The following is a 22630-nucleotide window of genomic DNA, read 5'->3' on the forward strand; positions in this document are numbered from 1 at the left end:
GAGTTAAAATTGCCGGAGGGATGAGGTGCATTCAACCGCAGGTCGAACATATCCAGTGTACAAGTGGCTGGCTACGGCTGAGGTGATACGCTTGGTCATGTGGATCAGCAGGACGTCTCGCTGGCGGAACTTTGTTGTGATGGTGGCGACGTGGCTGGCGAAGTCGAGGTTAGAGTCCAAGATGACTCCAAGATGTCGGTGAGTCGTTACATCAGACACGTCATCTCTCTGCATTCTCAGGTGCGGAGTCGAGTGAGTAGGGTGGGCACGTTCTGAACGACTCCTAGGAGAGAACTGCATGGTGCAAGACTTCGAAGGGTTGAAGCACCCTCCGACTGAATCAGCCCACTGCAGAATGCCATCAGAGGCTGCCTGGAGGCGGTGAACCATTAATTTTGTTGTTGGTTAGGTCCTCCGGCTGCTCTCCCTAGAGTAGTGTCATTGGCAAATAAGAGCACATCAGTAATGACATCAGACAATATGGTGCGAGGAAGGGCGATAGTGTAGAGAATGAAAAGAATGGGGCCAAGGTGAGATTCCTGGGGAAAGCCTGCAGAAACTGGGTGGGTCGGCGACTTGGCAGAGAGAACTTTGACACAGAAGGAACGGTCTCTGGGGTAGTTGGTGAACCAAGAAACGGCTTGAGGGGATATGATAGTAGCGAGCTGACGGAGAAGAACAGTGTACGGTACCTTGTCAAACGCTTTCGCGAAATCCAAGAATAGAGCATGGTAGTCAGTGCTTTAGCCACTCTTGAAGACAGGACAATTAGCTGATCGAGTGTCCACTTGTTCTTCTTCTTTCAATGATAGGCTTCTTGTCTCTTAGAAAGTTGTTCAAGTGCTACTAACATTCTAATTCCCCGCTTCTTGTAGCAAGAAAATAACCCGTGCAATAACCCGTAAAGCCATCACACACAAAAAGTACCCATGTAACTTTCCCCCGCAGTTGAAATATTGAAACTCACAAGTACAAACAACAGTATTTCCACGTTTGTTTGGCAAGGTCACAGGCTTTAACCATGACCATTCGTCCATTCCGTAGCCTCTCTCATGATTGTTCACTGCCCACATGTATTGAGAAGAAATTCTCCAACGTAGTTGTAGAAGAAAGTTCTTAAAACACTCGGTGTTTTGAGATATATCGAACATCTTTCCACCTTGATACTCGCATTTGATTTTTGCTGCTTTCCAAGTAAACTCATAGTGAGGAAAAGCAAATACATTGTATTTGGAACCAGTGCCGTCCCAGCATTGCGTGTGCAGCTGAGCTGTACGGCAAAAAGTAAAGCAGAACAATGTACTAGTATCTTCTCAGTACTTGAACCCTTTAGAGTGCTACTGGTCAAATCATGTTACAAAATTTGATATAATGTGACTACTAATTCTTTGATTTTCGATCATAATATCAGTTGTATTTCACCGATATTAATGATCTTGGTCCAAGAGCTTTCCAGCGAGACCGGTGGAGTGAGTGAGGTCACACTCAGCCGTGGCAGGGACAAGGGTAAACCCTTTTCTGCACAAATATCATGAAATCTTTTTCAGCGCAAAAGAGTGAAAAATTGCAAAGGTTCGATCCCACATGGCTCGCTCAAACTTCATCGCAGAGAGCTGGGAGTTTTTTGAACCAACAGCTGACACTCGTCCCTATCTGCTAGGTATTTCGATTTCGAAAATCCGTTGAGAGTTGGATGATTTACGATAAATAGACTACATGCTTGAGTGTGGACCTGTCATCCTTTGATATCGAAGGGAGCACATCAGCACTTGAGCAATAAAAAAACCGCGATTTAGCACTCAAGTCCTGCTTAGAACAGGCCAGGTTAAAAGCCCAATGGTAACGCCAAACAGTACTGTGGATACCACGCTGGAAGTGAGAAATGAGCCCGGATCAGCGAAAACCATCACTTGTGTTTGATATCAAGTTGATCAAAAAGTGACGTTGAAGTCGAGCGAAAGAAAAGTCGCGGACCTAACAACTGCCCACCACCTTTCTGTCTTTCTTGTCACTAGTCTTTCTTTCCGCCTGACAAGCCCGTGTTTGTTTGTTTGTCAGTGACTACCTAGCTAGGCGAGCCCCAGCTCCAGGCAAGTGAGGAGACACGGCTGGGAAACCCCACGTACCTGAGCTTGGCTGGCGAATAGGTACGATCGTGGGGTGCGAGCATCGCACGCGCATCGATCGTCGTTGACGCCAATCACGACACGACATTTTTTGGTGATGACTGGGATGGCGATTGCTCATCAAGGGAGTCAGGTGAAAGCCGCGGAGCTCCAGAGGACGACTCTCTCCTGCCGCAAAGCGACTCGGCTAGGCTGCAGACTTCGTGTAGAAGAAAGCAGCACTGATGAGAATGACGACGACTAGAGTGGATATTGTTGAGCGATGAACGACTCCTTCACTAGTAAGTTTGTCGGATATCGACAGTGACGATGCAGAGCAAAGGCGTCTCGATTCACGACTGGAAGAGCAACGAGAGCTAGCGCCAGACAAGATTTGCTTCGTTGGCTTGGACACTGAGCAACTTGAAACATTTCTTTGGTCCATGCAGCAGCTCCCAAAATACTTCAAAGAAGTAATTCAAAAAAATATGTTCCTGTAGGGTCAGGTAAACGTTGAATGTATCTGCACCTAGTAGATCTACGTACCTCATGCTCATGAGCCTGTGTGCTAAGTAGTCACAGCTACTGTGATTGCACTCCGTGTGTGCAGATATGTTTTCATGGAAGTGAAGGGCTTGGAGAGCATCAGTACAGAGCCTGGTGTGGATGCAATATCAGCCCCTGGAACTTGGCCATATGCCGTTAGCTACGCGATAGTCAGTGAAGCCAATGATTTACTTGGACAAGCCAGTGTCTGAGTACACCCCCAAGGACTATAAATTTCCTCCTTGTTAGCCAGCTGAGTGATGGCAATGCCTAACAGGATCAGACACATACCAACGCTCATACTTGCATCCTACACAGAAATGCCACTTCCAACATTTGTACAGAGATGTGGTGTACCGCATTTTTTGGTCACTTACGGTGCTGTGATTGATCTAAAATTTCTTGAGACTGGTTATCAGTGGTTGTGGATCAATTTGGAGCTCAAAATATTTTTCAAAAATTTTGCACATGTGATGGTTTTTGCTGAACCAGGCTCAAATGTTAAAAAATCGGCCCGAAATGTTCTTCATCCAAAGATGTCAGTGTTGTACATGTGCCTGCAAGTGTTATCTCTTCGTCGTACCTGCTGCTGTATTTGTGTCTCTGATGTGTGGCGTGGCAAGGGTAACGTAGAAGAGTCAGCTCGTTCTCCAACCGAGACGACATCAGTGTAGTCTGAAGGGTATGTGTCGATGAACTACCCAAAAATTGGCAATTTACTGTTCATTTTAGGGAATTATGGGACATCCAAATATTCCATTTTTACTAATTTTACACAATTGGATAGTAATAGGGGATTCACACTCACGGGGAAACCTGAGGTCACGGGACAAGGTAAAAGTTCAGACCTTCAGTCAACGGAGTGGGTCCGTTCACACCCGTGGTCAGTTTTCCCTTGGCCTCATGTTTGGCTATGAATTTGTGGCAGGGCAATTCAAAAATAATCTGTACTGCATTTTTGTAGTACATTTCTGTACTATATTTTGCATTCGCCATGCATGATTTTTCGATGGGCACTGTCTGGCAAATGCAGGGTGCGATGCACCGATACAACTACGGGTTCAGAGTTCTCGCCAAAGACAAGCAAGGAATTTTCTAGAACCGCCCCAACCGGTTTTCGACCGGTTGAAATTGTTGGCGACCGGTTGAAAAGTTACAAATCAGTTCCAACCGCCCGAACTTTTCTGTTGGTGAATGGAGCTGTGAATGGTCAAACGCCAAGAAATCTGTTAAATTGCTGTCGAGTGCCATATTTGGGTTGTATTTGGAAAAAAATTCCGGGGGGACCCCCCACTCTTCATTGGACCGTAACCGGTTGGAAATTCGTCCTAGAATAGACCATCGGTCACAAGATCTGCACACAAGTGTCGTATAGCCATGGGATTTTTCCCATGACAACTGCCCTGAGGCCCACGCCATGGCTTTGCCAATTTTTTCCCGAGAGGTTCCTCCTTTCCCCCAGTACCATAGTTTCCATAATAACTTTCCCATAACCGTGATTTTACCCGTGTGTGTGATTCCCCTATAACATGGGAAATTGTGGGCACAAGTTCTGCGATCGAGTCCACCAACTAACTAAGGTACCAATAAATACTTGTTTGAATACGGTTGCATGTTTCTGAGCTCCGATAGAATTCAGCGGTAACCAGTGTCTAATACCAAATATGGCTTCAAGAATTCCAGTATCAATGCAGGGCAGGCCTACTAGTCAACCCGTTACCCCCGCATGTAGAAGAAGTGCTGCTTCGGAGAGATCTCCACCGGACAACATTCGCACTGGAGGGTTATCGACCCAGAAGCGCCCTGGTCAAGCTACATGCTGCTCGGCCCAGCTGCATCCCATCGAAGCATCCGCAGTGATTGAAGTGGATGATCCGTCCATAGACTTGGCGGCTGAGGTGATCAACACCACCGGTGTTGTTGACATAGATGTTTTAATTTCTTAGTTCAAATCTGCAATGGCCGAAATCCTCGAGGAGAAAGATGACGAGAGAAATGAGATCAGTGAGACAGGAGGTGCAAGAAATGCACAGTGCATACACGGATTTGAAGCACCGTATGAACGGCCTTGAAGATAAATTTGAAGAGCTACGCACGATGAACTCGAGCAACCGTACATCGCTGTCTGCCCGCCTGGCGGACAATGTCAAGCGGGTTGTCAAACTGACCGAGCTGCAGGAAGAGAGCAAGTCGTACCTCTCGACTGTGCAGACTGATGTGTACAACCACAAGCAGCGCCTGGACGCCTTGGAAACCCGCGCACTCTGTAGTATGCATGCAGCAAGCGATACCGTAGCAGACAGACCAACCCACAGGCGATTCCTGAGCCGATGGCTCACTACCGAGGCAGAACCCATGCTGATTCAAGACCAGCAGCTGCAAGATGAGATCAGCAACAACGTCATCATCTCCGGAATGGCTGAGCTACCTGATGAGAATATTGCCAAGACATTGCAGTCCCTTGTGCCAGGAGCTGCTGCAGCGGACATGCAGGCACAGAGACTGGGTCAACCAGTAACAGGAGGCAAGTTATGGCTTATTAGAGTGCGTACAACAGCTCCTACAAAGACCATGATAATGAAACAAAGGTGTAGCCTAAAAATTGGCGATGCTAACGTCTATGTAAACCACGATCTCACTGCCAAGCAGTGCGCAGCACGAAGAGCAGTACTACCGTTGTACAAAGACCTGAGAAAGATGGGCATTGCATGTAGTCTTCCAAGAGATACCATCATGAAGGACTGGAAGCCCGTTTCTGAGGCTGAAGCGAAGAGGATGCTGGCCAGGGACGCCACTCCCCAGCAAGAGCAAGCAAAAAGCAAGGCATAGGAATTCTCGGGTCTCCGTGTTGGCCAGTTCAACTGCCAAAGTGCGGTAAGCAAACTGCCGGTGATTGAACAGCTGCTATATAATTCTAATCTAGATGTCATTTTTCTCTCTGAAACATGATTTCATCAGTCCCTCCTGGACACTGTGCTCAGACTAAATGGTTACAATCTGTATAGGCGCGATAGGAATAATTCAATACTTTCGTCTACTGGTGGTGGGGTAGCCATCTACGTTCGTTCTACTCTAATACCGTATTTCTCATGGTGCCCTCACCTTGAATCCTCCTCCCTAAAGGACATCTGTTTAATTTACCACAAACGGGACAACTCTAAGTACCCTATATGTGTTTTCCATGCATTCTATAGACCCCCACATAGCAACGTTGCGGTACGAGATACATTCTTTACTGTCTTTCACGCCACTGTTACTCACCACCTAGACCATTCACATGTCCCACTCCTCTTGTTTGGTGACTTCAATTGTACTTGGTTCGCGTCAGCAATATTGTCGCTTATCTTTCGACAATTTGAACTGAGACTTTGGACATCAACACGTGCACTTGAGACGATAAAACTTGGTACGATGGAAGGTAAGGCACAGAATGACAACTGGCCATGAGGAATAATTATATTGTCCAAGAAAGGGTTCATACTATTTGGACCTCTTCATCGCTGCTCTCAGCGCTGGTGACACATATCTTTGCTCGGGATTGACACTCTCGCTTTCGCAAGCTCATCTCTCTTCCTCTCCACTGCCTGGCTATTTTCTAAAGGAAAGTCGACCGTGACCATCACCTCTATAGGACTTCGCGTGGGCAGCATGACTGCCTGTTTGGTTCAAATCAGTCGCCGTTCTATTGCAAGATTTATTTTGAACGATGACGACGGCTACAGTACTTGCAAATCTCCACGATGCGCAGGATACTCCGAGCGTTGAGCTGGAGGTAAGGGAGTTGCGATCTCAGCTTGGCGAGCGATCCCTGAGGTGAGCGATCTCGGCCGTTTTGCAAAATGGAACTGATTCCGAGTAGCCGGTTACTTTCTTGTGCTTCGCGCTGCTCTTGCCTGCGCAGTGTGACAAGATAATCTATTTTGGTGCGGTGCTGTATCCATCAGAATCACCCACCCCTTCGCTCTCAAAATTCACTCGTAATCTAGCTAGACCTTTCAGGTACTAGTAAACTAACTTACTAACCAAAATTGGAATGAAATGGCTGCCAACGATAAGCGACGATATTGCTGATGCGGACCAAGTAAATTATCTAGTTGGCTCCTATCAGATCCAGATTCCACGGAAGGTCGGCAGCTTTCGACCATTCTAGATGACCTGGGAGTTCTCCAAATTGTAAGTGGCACGCCGACATGCTACTTACCAACAGGCCGGTTCTCCGCGTCCCTTCTCGATCTCATCATCACAAACACTCCCCATCTTGTCACTAAGCCTGCAGTTCTCCCACCACTATCTGACCATTGCCCAGTCATCTGCAATGTCAAACTCCTCCAACCTCGAGAGCAGCACCAGATAGACATATCTATTCCGGATTATGCAAGTGCAAACTTCGAAGCTATGCGCGCTGACCTTTGGACACAGCCCCTGTATGAATGTTCAGAAGGAGCTACCTCAATCGAGAGCGCTTGGTTTTAATGGCAGAGTTACGCTCACGAGAGCATCCACCTTTACTTGGCTACACGTTTGCTCAGACCACAAAGAAAGCAGCCTGCAAAGCCCTGGTTCACGGCAAGCCACAAGCGACTGCACAAACAGCAAAACAGGAGGCTTTCCCTAGCCAAGCGCAACCAACACCGTGCAGGATTGGGTTGTGTACAAGGTGGTTCGCAGCCTCAAGCACAGCAAAGCGGATTACTTCAACCAGTTGTGCTCGCACATCGGCAAAGAGAAAAACTTGACAGTGATCCTCATCTGGGATGGTCTGCGGGAGAGAGTTGATGTACAGAAGGAACAGGATAGGGTCGAGATGGGATCCTTGTGGTACGCCAGCGGCTATAGGGTGGGTTGTGGATATGGAGGAAGTGACTTTGCCCGTGAATTGCCGGTCACCAAGATGCGTTCTGGGTTGCAAACGGGCCCAGATGGTAGAGGAGGACTGGATGCGGCACTTTGTCGAACGCTTTAGCGAAGTCAAGGAACAGGGTGTGGTAGGTGCTGCGCTTGTCCATCGCCTTGGCTATCTTAGATGTCAGCATCTCGAGCTGATCCAGTGTTGACCTCCGGCGGACGAAACCGTACTGGTGGGCAGAGATTATGTAATGTCTGGATAGGCACGTCGTCAGGTGCTCCGCGACGATCGAATCTAGGAGCTTGGCAATGGCCGGAGGGAGGTATATTGGTCTATAGCTGGTGGGTACTGCCGGTTGCCTATTATTCTTGAATATCGGGATAACAGTGGCGCTTTTCCAGTCTACTGGTATTGTCCGAGACGAAGACTGAGGTTGAGAAGCTGACACAAGGACTGCGTGATCACGGGCACAGTTTCTTTCAGGATTCTATTTGTTATCAGTCCTCCGGTAGATTTTCTTGCCGGAAGTGTTCGGAGCTTTCGGAAGACTTCTTCTTCAGTTATTCTTGGTAGATCAAACTCATGGTCAGGTGTGGAGAACGAGGGCGTCAGGAGAGCTGCAGCTAGGTCGAAGCTAGGGTTTGGCGAGAATTGTCTTACAAATGCGTCTGCCAGCTTTTCTGCCTTGCTTGCGCCGATGTTTTTTAGTCCGTCACAAGTTCCATTCCACATGTACATACAGGGATGAATTTATTCTCATGTTTTTGCATCGCACTTTCGGCTATACAAAATCACAATTGCGTAGCAGTCTTTGGTTTTGATTAGCGTTTTTCTTTGAAGGCTGGGTGTTTAACGCATTTTCCTTCTTGAGAGTGATGCCTGAACGCCGATCACAAAAAAACCCGACTTAATCATACATGTGCAAGTAGATCGAGAGTGCCCACATCACATACACTGCACTGTATGCATGTTACTTGACAGCCCAGACACAGCGTCATAATGCCTGGATTTTGTTCATTTTTTACACTCTTCGTGGCATTAAAAAAAACTGATGTGCATGCACATTATGTACACAGCAAGGTGCCCACTGGTGCCACCATTGCATTTCGTCATGTCTCAGCGACTTATCAAGTGAAGCTTGCCTTACCTGGATAGTGGGCTCTACATATTCCCTGCTAGACATTGTTATAAAATGGAAAATGTCGATTGGTCAGCCCATTTTATATCGTTATGGGGGTAATATCGTTATAGCAATATTGCTATAGAGGTAAGGCATTGTATACACAAGTCAATGAAGTGATTTGGTTTCACAGAAAATATCATTATAAGGGTGATAATTATCGTTTGAAATCTTTTATTCTCACGATGAACTGTGGCCAATAAGAGAAAAATAACTACAGGCACGGGGATCAGATACAGAGAGATCAAAGTTTAGCTGCTTGCTGAGGCAGTAGCGATGGCAATAGGGAGTTTATCACGTAGGCTGGTTATAGAGGTGATCGTTATAAGGGTAGGCCGACTGTAACATGAGCCTCCCAAGTTGGGTGGTCGTTTCACGTTTTCGAAGTGAGCTGTGGCCGTCCTGTGCCGTGGTCCTTCATCATTCATCACAGCTAACATTCTTAGTTCGCTGTGGTGCTTAGCTTGTTTTCGTCTAGAGTGCGCTCACCTTCCGCTTTCTTACGTTACTTCATAACTTAGAACCTTCCAAGCTGGAAGGCTGCTGGTTTGCGCATTCTAGACGTGATGCAGCTAAGCATCAGGTCTTTGAATGTCAGGATCTCGTCAGTCAGTTTTTGTGCTAATTGTTGCACATTATTGACTCAACAGTATTCTGCTTATAACCGTTAGAGTTGGACAAAACGGATAACTTGTAAACTTATGGTCCTCTTTATAAAATTTAATCATTGGCTCTCCATCCGAGTTTAATCTAATTATAGTTATCACATGGCACGTGATTGTTGCCCGTACTCCAGCGAATCAGCACCTTTCGCGCCGCGGGCAATAATATGCGATATTGCCCACAAAAAAATAGTTCATTTGCCCGCAAAAAAATAGTTTATTTCAGTGATCGCGTGACTACGATCGTACGACGACTCTGTAGACTGTACGACTCTACGACGAGTCGCAGTGTAGCATTGTCATTGAGACGAAGATGGAATTCTTTTTGGAGATGGACATCCCGGCAATGGACATGGCCTCGGACGTCTGCCGTGTGGTGCTTGCAGGGATCATTTGTTCAGTCATGTTGGCAGCCTGACCGTCGGTAAGCTTGTGGATAAGATTCAGTTCTGCTCGAAGTGGTACTGTGATCACAAACAATTATTTGAAATAACACAAATTCAACTCAGCGTCGTGCGTTTTCAAATCCTCGCAAAGTCACTGCCTGTGTGTGGTCTTCATGTGCCACACAAAACTCTTACCAGGCTCATCTCATCTCACCTTTGCTTGAACAACAAACACAACAATTCAGAAATGTTTTGCAATGAAAAATACAGCTATCTGGAGCTGAAAAAAGAAGAAAATTGTCCTCAGAATTACACACCAGGGAGTCGTCAAATACTTGCACTTGTTGCAGTACTGTATTTGACAACTTCCTGATACACATGTAAACATGAAGAAACTCTTTGTGGTAGCACTCTTAATTTTTCAATTGAAATTATGATTCTGCTGTATTTTATTGTCGTTGCCATGTCTATTGCTATGACGATGCGGTGCCGGCACTTTTTTTCTGTCTCCGTCTTTCAGTACTGTATACTCTCTGATGGCCCGTAGAAGACTTTTTGTTAGGGTGTAGGAGAAATATCTTCATTTTCCTGTTTTGATAATGATAGCACATCAATATACATTGTGGTCATAATGTGTTGGCATTTGGGCTATTTCAACAGCAGCCCAATGGTCTGCTCTGTGGGCCATGTGATAAATTTGTTATCGCATGGTTGCTGCGGGCCTTATGGCATATTATTGCCCCTCGAGGTTAGCCCTCGGGCCTACGGCCCTCGGGCTAACCTCTCGGGGCAATAATATGCCATAAGGCCCTTGCAACCATGCGATAACATATACTTATGTGTTTTTCCAAACTTCCAACATTCCCTGTACTATCCCTGTACTATCCTGAAGAGAAGAGAAAGAAAAAGTTAGATAGATGAAAGGAAGTGACTACTTGATTGTGTGGGTTTGCATCTTTGAATGCGGATGTATAGCTAGATTGCAAAACATGTATTACTCAAAATACTTACAACCTGATGATGGCACCCATGTTCAGTGCAGACTTACGGGAATGGGATGCCAGCCCAAACACTTTCTTATAAAAAAATGTAAAAATCCTACTTCTTTGGGCTGTTGCCTTACATCATGAACGCTAACTCAACTTACCCTCACAAACAATGGAAGCAGTTGTTGTTGTATGATACTCTCCATTGGCTTGCACAGCTCTTTCACCTTCTGTCCAGACGTTGGTTTTATTTCGCAATTCCATGAAATCCACCAGACACGGAACACTTCCTGCACTTGGCAATGTGTGTCCAAGGTTTTTTTTGCATTGACCAGCAGTTTCATTGTATGCACTGAGCGTGTCTTTTTGCCACCAGGTTGACTCTATAAAATATGTATTTGGCATACACTTGAGCCTGGAATTGCCCACACCTGACTGGGTGGTGTCCTGTTCCTCGACATTATCCTCATTCCGGTACCACACTGCGAACATAACAGCATACACATACATGTACAGATAATATCATTATGAAACTCGGATGTTGAGCCATAAATAAATGTAGAAGAGAAAAGGACATATGGATACGAGTTAAGAGTAACTCTCCATCACTGTAACATGATACTAGATACAGTCAGAAAGTGCAATAACTAGGCACAACTGACAGAGAACTGAAACATTCGACGTCCTGACACCTAGCTTCAACACATCTCCGTAGCGCTAACCGACAGCCTTCCAACTTGGAAGGTTCAAGGTTATGGAAAGACCAAAGAGGGGACGGCAAGCGCAACGAAAACGAGCAAAAGCTACAGTCCCAACGGAACAAAGAATGTCGATTGTTACTGGACAATCTTGGTCTTTCCATAACCTTGAACCTTCCAAGTTGGAAGGCTGTCGGTTAGCGCTACGGAGATGTGTTGAAGCTAGGTGTCAGGACGTCGAATGTTTCAGTACTCTGTCAGTTGTGCCTAGTTATTGCACTTTCTGACTGTATATAGTATCATGTTACAGTGATGGACAGTTACTCTTATCTCGTATCCATATGTCCTTTTCTCTTCTAGATAATATCATTATATTATATTATCTTTATTCTCACGATGGCCGTAGCCCAAACGAGAGAGACAGTACTATGTGTTATCGTGTCATCAATCAGAGTAAACCGGGAGAAACGGTGGCTAGTGGCAGCCGTAGTTTGGGTGCTTCAGATATATTTAGTGCGAGTCGTGGCTGTGGACACACACACACACACACACACACAAACACACACACACACACACACATATATACACCCTCCCCTCTGATTTTAGTGTGATAGATGTCCCTGGTCCCTTCCGGAAAGCTCTTTCTGCCATTAATATACTTACTTTGTGAATATCCTCGTTAAACTTTTATTGTCTGCCATAAATTCCAACCTTATCATTCATCTATCAATCATTTGCGCATGCATGTCTATAAAATAAACCGCGTGTTCCTGACTCCATGAAATTGTCTTTCTATTCGTTGACGTGAGGTGAACTATCAATAATTAACGTGTATGCACCGGCGAGCTCGCGATGCTTACAGTCGGCGGATGAATTGGATAAATTCTATGACGCACTCTTGCAAGCATATGATACAGTCAAGTCGAGCACTTTGCTGTACATCACGGGTGACTTCAATGCAAAGGCTGGCACCCGTAAAGCAAGGGAAACTACGATCGGCAGTCACGGCAGGGGAAAGCGGAATAAAGCTTTCCAGCTGCTCCTGGATTTGTGTGAATGTAACAACCTATTCTTGGCCAACACATCATTTCAGCATCCAGCACGCCACATTACTATCACACATCACTATATTCACACATTGCAAAGGTGCAAACTTCGCTTTTTGTTCTTGCTGTATTTCTACCTGAAACCATATTAGCTACATGTATATGAATGTGTGTTTAAGTTATTACATTTTTATGTAACGACTACTACTGCTGCTGCTGCTGCTGCTGCTGCTGCTGCTACTACTACTACTACAACTACTACTACTACTACTACTACTACTACTACTACTACTACTACTACTACTACTACTACTACTACTACTGAGAACTTTAACTTTATTTGATAACAAACTGGGTGTCGGAATGAAGAATTCAAAAAGCGGAAGCAAAGAAGGCAATGGTGATAAATCCAATCAAGTATATTGTAGATAGGAAAATCAAATCAAATAAATAGGAAAATCCAATTAGAAAACAAAATAAAAGAATCAAGTCAACTAAAACAAAAACAAAAACAAAGAGTAAACCCGCATCCGCAAACATCATCCAAGCAGCACCGTTTACCCAACTCATCCAACAACCCAGACAAGAGAAAACCAGATAAGGCACACAAAGGAAACGAGTAAGTCAACCATCAACTTATGACCAATATATAATAGCAAAATTGTTACAACAAAAATACAGACAATAATATATATTATCATGAAACAGTTAGGTCAGGCTAAACAGCCAGGTGAGCACGGGCTCTGCACTCCAACACAAAACCGCCATGACCAGCACCCATGAGCCTTCGGCGGTACAAGTGTCGTGACCCCCGCAGGCAAGTAATTTTCCAGCGAATCAGGCACACACTGATTCAGGCACGAAGCTGGCGCATGATCAGTGAGTAGGGAAGATCACGGTTCCTGTCACTGATTTGAGCTGCTAACGACTTCAGGAATATTTTCACACACACACACATACATTGCCAAGTCTATACTTACTAGCAGGCCGACTGCACATTGCCTGTCTTTTTGTTTCACAATTATATTGTTTAGGTGCATCTGTACCATGAATATCGAAGCATTCTTGACCGATACCATTGTACCTAACCCAGTAAGAACTGGAGTCATTAGCAAGGTCAATAGTTTCGTGTAGAGCTTTCAAGGAGGACGTCACCAAATTCCCTATACCATTGTAGAAGTATACTCTTGATCCACCAGAAAGAGTATCGCAGCGGTGAACGGCTTCATTGTAAGTATGAGGCCCGACTGGGACAATGAGATTAACTGGAAAAACCTTCACCGCAATGCCAAAGTCACCTATTGTCGTCCATCCTGCAATGTAGAGAAAACAATGTAGAGAAATGTTACATTTACCGTATTATCTCCATTATAAGTCGAAGTCGAAGAAATAATCCGCACGAAAGCATAAAAAATGACAACGTACTAACGTCGGTGCATGTATGTCTGGTTTACAACAAACGAGTTCTTCCTCGTATCGATATGGAGTCAGAGAGGACATGTCGAAAGTGTGGTAAATATTGGCGCGCGGGATGGATCCCAATTCGTTTCGTGCCCAATTTATTTGAGCTGCGATGCAATTTACTCTCACCACGTGACGAAAACGACATCGACACAGACTCATTCCCAAGGCCATGACTTGGCAAAGCTATCCGTGTGACTTCGACGGCATTTTGAGAAAAGCAGACGCCTGTGAAAGCTGATAGAAGACGGCGTTGACTCCTGCATTCAAATAAATTGGCGATCTTGAATTACTAAAATAATTCTCAAAAAGAAATCGATCGATCGATGGGCCGTTGTATTCAACAACACGTAGCCACAGCGCAATGACTTCCGTGTTCACTCACACCGTTTCAGTGTTGTAGGTGTGTTCACATGGCGTGAACCAGTCAATTGTCAGTAAGTTCGGCAGGAAAAGCGAGCTCCAACAACAAGTCGTTTGGCGCAGCCACTTTCGTTGGTTTGTACTTTTTGTAGATCTACCAGCGTGATCACCAAAACAATGAAAAAAAGTTTGACTTGAAGATAGTTTGGGATTTTTGAACTCACAACTTCATGGTCACCAGACAGCATTCATAACCACAAGGCCAAAAAGGAAAGGAGAAATCGTGGGTTTTGATAACAAATCGATACTGGCTTCCAGGGCAAATTGTAAACCATGGGAAAAGGCTGGAAACCTGGCCGAAATTCTAACTCCAGTTGGTCCAATTGTTCCGAAACCTTCACAGAACAATGTGCCGTGTCCTAACAAGCCAATCTATGTACTTTGTTGTCCAAATTTCCCTTGTCTTCATACATTTTAAGACCAAAACCTGATTGCTAATCTTTTTGAAATGGACTGTGGGCCGCAACGAATAAGCTTTAGGTTTCGGATAACCCGACCGACCGATGTTTTGAGCGCCATCCAGTTTTTGTTTGTTTGTTTGTATGCACTTACGCATATGTGCATCATATGCACGTACATTTACATTCTCGCACTTCGCCTTATGACATGTCCAAGGCCGAGGCTCTTTCTTCCTTCTCCTGGCTCTGGTCGGTTTCGAGTTGACTCGATTGAGTCGGATTCGTTGCAGGGTGGTTCTATTTGCCAAACGTAACATTTTTGACACTGACAAGTTTTAGTTTAGAAACTCTACTGGCAAAACGTTCCGCCACTTGACGGCGGCTGAACCGTCGTCAACATCTGCATTGTTCGAGTCATGTACCCTGAGCAATTTGTTTGAAACTCTTCATCCAGAAGGCGTCACGTCACTCGCTTCAAAGCAGTGTTTGCTTCCGAAATCGGGTCAAGCCACAGCCGTGATGGCAAGAGTGATAATGTTGGACTTCATTTCTAATTCAGACGCCTATTCTTTTTCTTTGCGTTCGACAACAGGCCAAGCTGTAGTTCCTGCCCCGCAACAATCGCTGAACGATGTTTTGATGCACAACGTCTCGGAGCTCTGCTATGCTCGGTGTGTGAGCATGACCAGTTTGACTATTCCTGGCGATCTGATCGAGGTGTTGATTGCTATGTAGTCTACATGTACTTCCTTCGTATACAAAAACTTCGTGACTTTTTTTAAGGCCGCGCACAGCTCTGGAATTGTTCAGCTTGACTTGGAATAACACTAGTGGAATTATCTAACCTATTTATAAGCCATACACAAAGACAAAAAAGCAACTCAGAAGAATGAGATTGAGTTTATTCAGAGTCTTCTTTGCTCGTGTCATTGTCACCTGATGACGCTGACTCTGCATCTGAAAAAGTCGCTGCTTCCGCTCGCATTTAGTTCAGCTTCTTATCAGCTGCAGTGATGATCCGACATGGGACGTTGCCTACCTTCTCTTCGTCTTCAGAGCTGTGTACACCTCGGTGTCCACTATATTCAGTCGTTTCCACCTTTGACCACCACTATGCCGTGAAATGGGTCATACAAGCACATCCGCACGCTTCACATTTTCTCTGCGTGATATTCCTCCCAGCATTCTACAACGGCTTCGAGGAGGCCCCTGCAATTCCCCTTCGCGACAAAGGAGATGTCTGACTGGAGAGAAGCAAAGAATGCCAACTTTCAAGGTCAACATTCCGATCCGCAGCCTGCCTGGTTGCACGGCGACTGAAATGTTTCATCTTGCTGTGTGAGCGCAACAGCTTAATGTTCTCATGCTGCAGAGAGATCAGATATATTCTATGAGGCCGCACGCCGTTGTGCTGTAAGTACAGAGTCTAGCCAGCTTCAGGGCAGCGAGTGCCGCATGAATCCACGTTCCAGCCGCGAGCACCACTGCGTCACTGTGTCAGTTTCGACCGAGAACATTTTTTACTTGACTCGTGAGTTCCTGTTGGCAATGACCTCACACGCATGGCTTCCTTGGAGAATCTGTTCGGGATCAACTAAACTTACCTCGACATGAATGCGGGTTGTCGATGGCAGCCTTCAGCACCGTTCGTTGAGCGGGTTCTTGCTAAAAACACCGTAGAAAAAAGTCACGAAGTTTTTGTATACAGAGGAAGTGTGCCTGATTTATCGACCACCCATTTTCCATCTGGGATGTGTACTGACATGTTCGTACTAGTACCAGTCTGACACGCATAAAAAATATCAGCAATAAAGAAGGGAAGCCCACCGACCCGGCTGTTCATGCGCAGGCACTTATAAATATGGCGTCGTTCAGTGCGATTTATGTAACATTGTGCGAATAGTACAAATACCCAATGAGTTTGCATTTTTGGAAGAAACTCATGTCGATTCTCGCGTGGTTCCACGATTTGGGACGCGAAACCAAGAGAAAAGTTTTGAAAGCGCTCGAGCAAGATACTCGACTTTTCGGCAATTAGAGAGAGAAAGAGGGTGGAAAGGTGTCCTGGCCTGCCCAGTTAGCTGTCTTTCCACTTCAAACTTGCTCGAACTACTCCTGGCAGTCTGGAGATTGATCTCGCCAGCAATTGTCAGCCTCTGCTTGGCGTGCTCGCGTGTACAACATTCAAGCTAGACATTTCGTAATCGTTCAACGCAAAATAGGGTAGATATCACAATTTCAAGCTCACTTGGCCGGCTGTTGTCTTCTTCTACAATATCCCACATGCCGACTTAGCAATTTACAGCAGGAAGCAGCCTTCTAAACTCAATAGCAACTAAAGGGCCACATCATTTGTCTTCCAAATCAAGAGAAAACAGGCTCCTGACTCGTCGCGTGTATTTAGAAGTTCACGCGCGTATTCTAATGACACTTGGGGAATACAACCAGAGGATAGTCCTCTGCTTGGGAAAATATCGATTTTAGCTGGGACAAAATCGGGACGGGCTTCTCGTCAGGCGAAATAGCACATCATAGTACATTTGAGATCAGCGGGAAGACGATGACGACGTCCACTAATTTAGTATCGGTTCACACGAATCTGCTGCGTGTGTGACTCTGTGTGTCAGCTATGGCATCATCCCCTGTGGTTCCATGCCTAGCATGTACGTCTGGACCATCCTGCAAAGTTTGAATGACGTAGGTTGAGCGATCGCTCCGCGAAACATACTTTTTGAAATTGTCCTCATAGTATGGCCCAGCATCTGCGGAAATGGACCTTAGGGTGATTTGTCACAAAATCACTTTTTTCCGCTGTTGTCATTGTGATCACATGGCAAAAGTATTAGACCGAACAAAGCAATATTGATGACCCAGAAGCTTCTCAAACAAGCATAGGTACATATCAGGAAATACGTATATGTTATGGCATGGTTGCAAGGGCCTTATGCCATATTATTGCCCCGAGGGCTAACCTCGAGGGGCAATAATATGCCATAAGGCCCGCAGCAACCATGCGATAACAAATTTATCACATGGCCCACAGAGCAGACCATTGGGCTGCTGTTGAAATTTGCCCAAATGCCAACACATTATGACCACAATGTATATTGATGTGCTATCATTATCAAAACAGGAAAAATGAAGATATTTCTCCTACACCCTAACAAAAAGTCTGCTACAGGCCATCAGAGAGTATACAGTACTGAAAGACGGAGACAGAAAAAAAAGTGCCGGCACCGCATCGTCATAGCAATAGACATGGCAACGACAATAAAATACAGCAGAATCATAATTTCAGTTGAAAAATTAAGAGTGCTACCACAAAGAGTTACTTCATGTTTACATGTGTATCAGGAAGTTGTCAAATACAGTACTGCAACAAGTGCAAGTATTTGACGACTCCCTGGTGTGTAATTCTGAGGACAATTTTTCTTCTTTTTTTCAGCTCCAGATAGCTATATTTTTCATTGCAAAAACATTCTTGAATTGTTGTGTTTGTTGTTCAAGCAAAGGTGAAAGCAGAGGACAGATGAGCCTGGTAAGAGTTTTGCGTGGCACATGAAGACCACACACAGGAAGTGACTTTGCGAGGATTCGAAAACGCACGACGCTGAGATGAATTTGTGTTATTTCAAATAATTGTTTGTGATCACAGTACCACTTCGAGCAGAACTGAATCTTATCCACAAGCTTACCGACGGTCACGCTGCCAACATGACTGAACAGAATTGATCCCTGCAAGCACCACACGGCAGATGTTCGAGGCCATGTCCATTGCCGGGATGTCCGTCTCCAAAAAGAATTCCATCTTCATATCAATGCTGCACTGCGACTCGTCGTAGAGTCGCACAGTCTACAGAGTCGTCGTACTCGTAGTCACGCGATCACTGAAATAAACTATTTTTTTGCGAGCAAATAAACTTTTTTTGCAGGCAATATCGCGTATTATTGCCCGCGGCGCAGAAGGTGCTGATTCGCTGGAGTACGGGCAACAATCACGTTCCATGTGATAAAACAATTTATCACAGTGTTTTCCAAATCAGAATACTATGTGTTACAGTGAAATGGGGGTGAACCAATTATACCGAGTACTCGAGTACTCGCTCGGTTTTTTCAAAAATAATCGTACTCGGAATAAATCAGAGTACTCGTTCATACATGGTACATGCATTTACTACAGAAATCTGCAGTTTCAGGGCAGCAGTCGGCAGATGGTGATGTGCAGGCTGTGTGGTGAACATTTGTTCACGAGTAGAGAGAGCCCAAATGACCCACCAACCAATATACCCGAGAAAAATGACTGCTACTCGGTTCAATCAGGGTTGTATCATGGTGTGCAATTTTTAGGAGATGAAAAATACTCGAATACTCGAATATTCGATCGGAGAAAATCAGAGTACTCGAACTCGGGATCTCAGTGCCAACTTTCACCCCTACAGTGAAATAAATAAAAAATGGACAGTGTAATAAATCATCCATCCAGTTTTTGTTGTAAAACAACTCTTGGGCAACCTCTGGCATAGAGCATGGATGGCCTTAATCCTCATCACTGCATACCAATGAAAACTGTTTGAATGCCATCCCAAGTCTGCTGAAAATCCACAGAAGTGCAGAACAGGAGGGAGGGTGGCTACAACTACACCTGGAGTCCCAGTCTGTGCATCCCACAGGGAATACAACACAGGCACAACATTCTAACACCCCACACTTCATCTCATAGTCATACACGATTTAGAGGAAGTCCATCATTGCAGCACCTCTGTGAAATTTGAGCTCTGTGGGAACTGGCTGCATGCGAGTCAGTGCGCCATGATTCCAGCACTGAGCGCAGAGAGTTCATAGCTCATCAATCAATGTTCAGCTCTTGCCCCGTCCAAGGGGTTTGGTGTTCACCACGGAGTCCAGTGTGGGAGCCTGCGAAAATTCAGACCATGTCACTAGCGGCAGCGCTCTTTCGTCCTGACTCGAGTTGATCCAGGGCGTTTCAGTTCGTCTACCTCTGTTGCCGATTTTCAGGTGTCAGAAAGTACTTTTGCCAGCAGAGAGCTCCTTTGGCGGAGCGCCTATATCAAGTTGAAATTCTCGTCGCTAAATAGGAATTGCGCGTCGACAAAAACATCTTCTGGAAACTGTCGTCGTTCTCTATCAGGCGCGACGATTCCTGCCTAGAAAATCCAATGACTTCTGGCGGAGCCGGACGGTAGCTAGCTGGCCATCGTGAGCGAACTCTCCTGCTACTGGGACGATCAAAAGCATTCATTGTTGCGATGAACTAATTTTTTGTTTGAATGTGCAGAGCGCGAAGCAAGAGTTTTTTGCCGTTGCAGAAAATGACTTATTCTGAAAAAATGATTTTCACCCGAAGGTCGATTCTCGCTGATACTGGGCCGTGTATCTTCCACCATTGAAATTTCGAATTTCTTGCTGAGAGGGGTGGCTTGCAACCTCGATATTGCTTGTTCCAGGCATGCTTTGGAGCCATCCCCTGTTGAAGTAGTGGTGGGGATATGCCCTGCAACTGCTACAACAAAATATTATTCGATCTGAGAAAGGGTGAGACCGCGAATCTCGGTTGAATATTGAATATTTCAAGCCTTTTCACGACGAAGATGGAGTTCTTTTTGGAGATGGACGTCGCGGCAAAGGACATGGTGTCATTTGTCCTGTCAGGTTGGCAGCCTAACCGTCGGTAAGCTTGTGTTTGAATCCCGTTCTGCTCGATGTAGTAGATCACAAACAATTTGATATCGCACAAATTGATCTCAGCATCGGTATTTTATATTCTAAAAATCCCAAAGTGTCTCTGTGTGGCCGTCCTATGCCAGGAGAAACTCCAATCAGGCTCCTATGTCCTCTGCCTTCATGATTGAATGTCCACTTCGTTTGAACAATGAACACAACAATCGAGGACGGCTTTGCAATGAAAAATACAGCTTTACTGGAGCTGAAAAAAACGTGCTCAGGATGATACTCGAGTACATGCATACTCTCCCAGCAGGTGAAGCGCAATTTTTTTGTGAAAAATGCCTGTCGCCGACTGACCAGTAATTTCGCCTGACGCGGAGCCGAGTTTGTCAGCGACGACACAAGGAGTATCCCAGAACGAAGCCAAAGTCGCACAACACAGAACAAATGTTCTGAAGGAAAGGCAGTCATGTGAGGAACGAGCGGAAAGCTTGAAACAAGACGCAGATGATCAGCGTGTTCCCCGGGCTGTCCGGGCTGACTCGTCTCCAGAATCCAGGGGAAACCATGGCCTACTTGTGTTCTGACGATTTGAAAATTCAAATTTTCTTGCCATTGAAGCCCAATCGAGATTTTCGGCGGCCACATTGTTAAGTGGCGTAAAATCGCACAAAAGACAGCCGTGCCGACCTACCGGTATTTTTCTGGCCATGTTACCTGAAACCAAAGACCTATTCGGTGCGGCCCTACATGTAAGTAGAACACAATGACATTGACTCGGGAAGAGAACACACACACACACACTCTCTCTCTCTCCTCTCCCTCTCTCCTCTCTCTCTCTCTCTCTCTCTCTCTCTCTCTCTCTCTCTCTCTCTCCTTCTCTTTCTCTCTCTGCTATTGGCACACCTGGTTGTGATGAAGCCGAGACCCAAGGTCGGCAGAGCATCCCAGACCACGCCACCACTCCCCTTATTCATGGCTCACACATGACGGGTTTACGTGGCTCTAGAAAAAAACCCAAAAAAAACCACATACACAGATATCCACACATATATCCACACACACACACGCACACACACGCACACACACGCACGCACACACACACACACACACACACACACACACACACACACACACACACAGCAAAATACCCACCATCACAGCGAGCACCATGGTATGACTCGTTGTTTGTGTTATCAGTGCAGTCACAGCGGTAAGATCCCTCGGTATTGATGCAAGGGTTTTTTCCACAGTCATGAAAACCATACTCGCATTCATCATACTCCTCTGTAAAAAATATCGGTAACAGCAACAGCCACAGCGACGGCAACAGATATAACAACAGCTTAGACAAGCTGGAAAGAATCCAGCCGATAGCCTCGCTCTCCACCTCCCTCTCTACACCCATTAACTACATAGTGTTTGCTCACTCCATCCACCACAATTACGTCCCGCTTCATATTCTAATGCTTGCAACCGCAAATCGTGTAAATATAGGCCATGGCTTGCTAGTCTGATTCTTTATTCCACTCCGACTGAAAATAAACGAGAGAGCTTGGAAGCTCAGGGCACTACGCTCTGCTTTTTTGCCTTGATGACCTAGGGAAAAAAGCATAGTAAATTTTTTCATTTATCCTTTTTTTCAAGACACAACCTGGGATTCGAACCCGCACAATCGCCCTACATCCCCGGTACACTTTACATACATACTAATTCTTCCAAGTTGCTTTACGTTATGATCTTGCATTTGAAAGCCCTATTTGAATATTGTGGTCAGCTGTTTGTGGCCAGCCGTCTTTGATGGTATGGTACGGTACAGGACAGGTATGGTCAAGGATAATACGACACCGTCTACCACCTTAATGACCTAGGCAAAAAGCATTGGGATGTGATAAATTTTTCAATTCTCCTATTTTTTTTAAGGCATAACCTGGGATTCGAACCCGCACAATCGCCCTACATGCATTACCCGATACACTTCGCATTCATACTCATTCTCCCAAGTTGCTTCACATTATGATCTTGCATTTGAAAGCCCTATTTGAATATTGTCGCCAGCTGTTTGTGGCCAGCTGTCTTTGATGGTACGGTACGCTACAGGACAGATACGGAATAGCGCCAGACGGAGGTCCGGCTGCCATAAACAAACAAATAAATAAAAAGCTGTGTGGACATATGTTCTGGTTTCCTCAGACATGCTCTCTTAAG

At 45.4% G+C, this 22630-nt stretch overlaps 1 long non-coding RNA gene across 1 annotated transcript; it reads right to left on the minus strand.

Annotated features, from left to right (window-relative positions):
* Window positions 1-973: 973 nt before the first annotated feature.
* LOC135830014 (uncharacterized) lies at window positions 974-21704 on the minus strand. Its single transcript, XR_010555970.1, has 4 exons — window positions 21578-21704; window positions 13436-13768; window positions 10873-11193; window positions 974-1270 (listed from the first exon to the last, which is right to left on the minus strand). It is a non-coding gene; the product is annotated as an uncharacterized LOC135830014 (long non-coding RNA).
* Window positions 21705-22630: the final 926 nt, after the last annotated feature.

Source organism: Sycon ciliatum, chromosome 13, assembly GCF_964019385.1.
Source record: "Sycon ciliatum chromosome 13, ocSycCili1.1, whole genome shotgun sequence".
Classification (NCBI taxonomy): domain Eukaryota; kingdom Metazoa; phylum Porifera; class Calcarea; order Leucosolenida; family Sycettidae; genus Sycon; species Sycon ciliatum.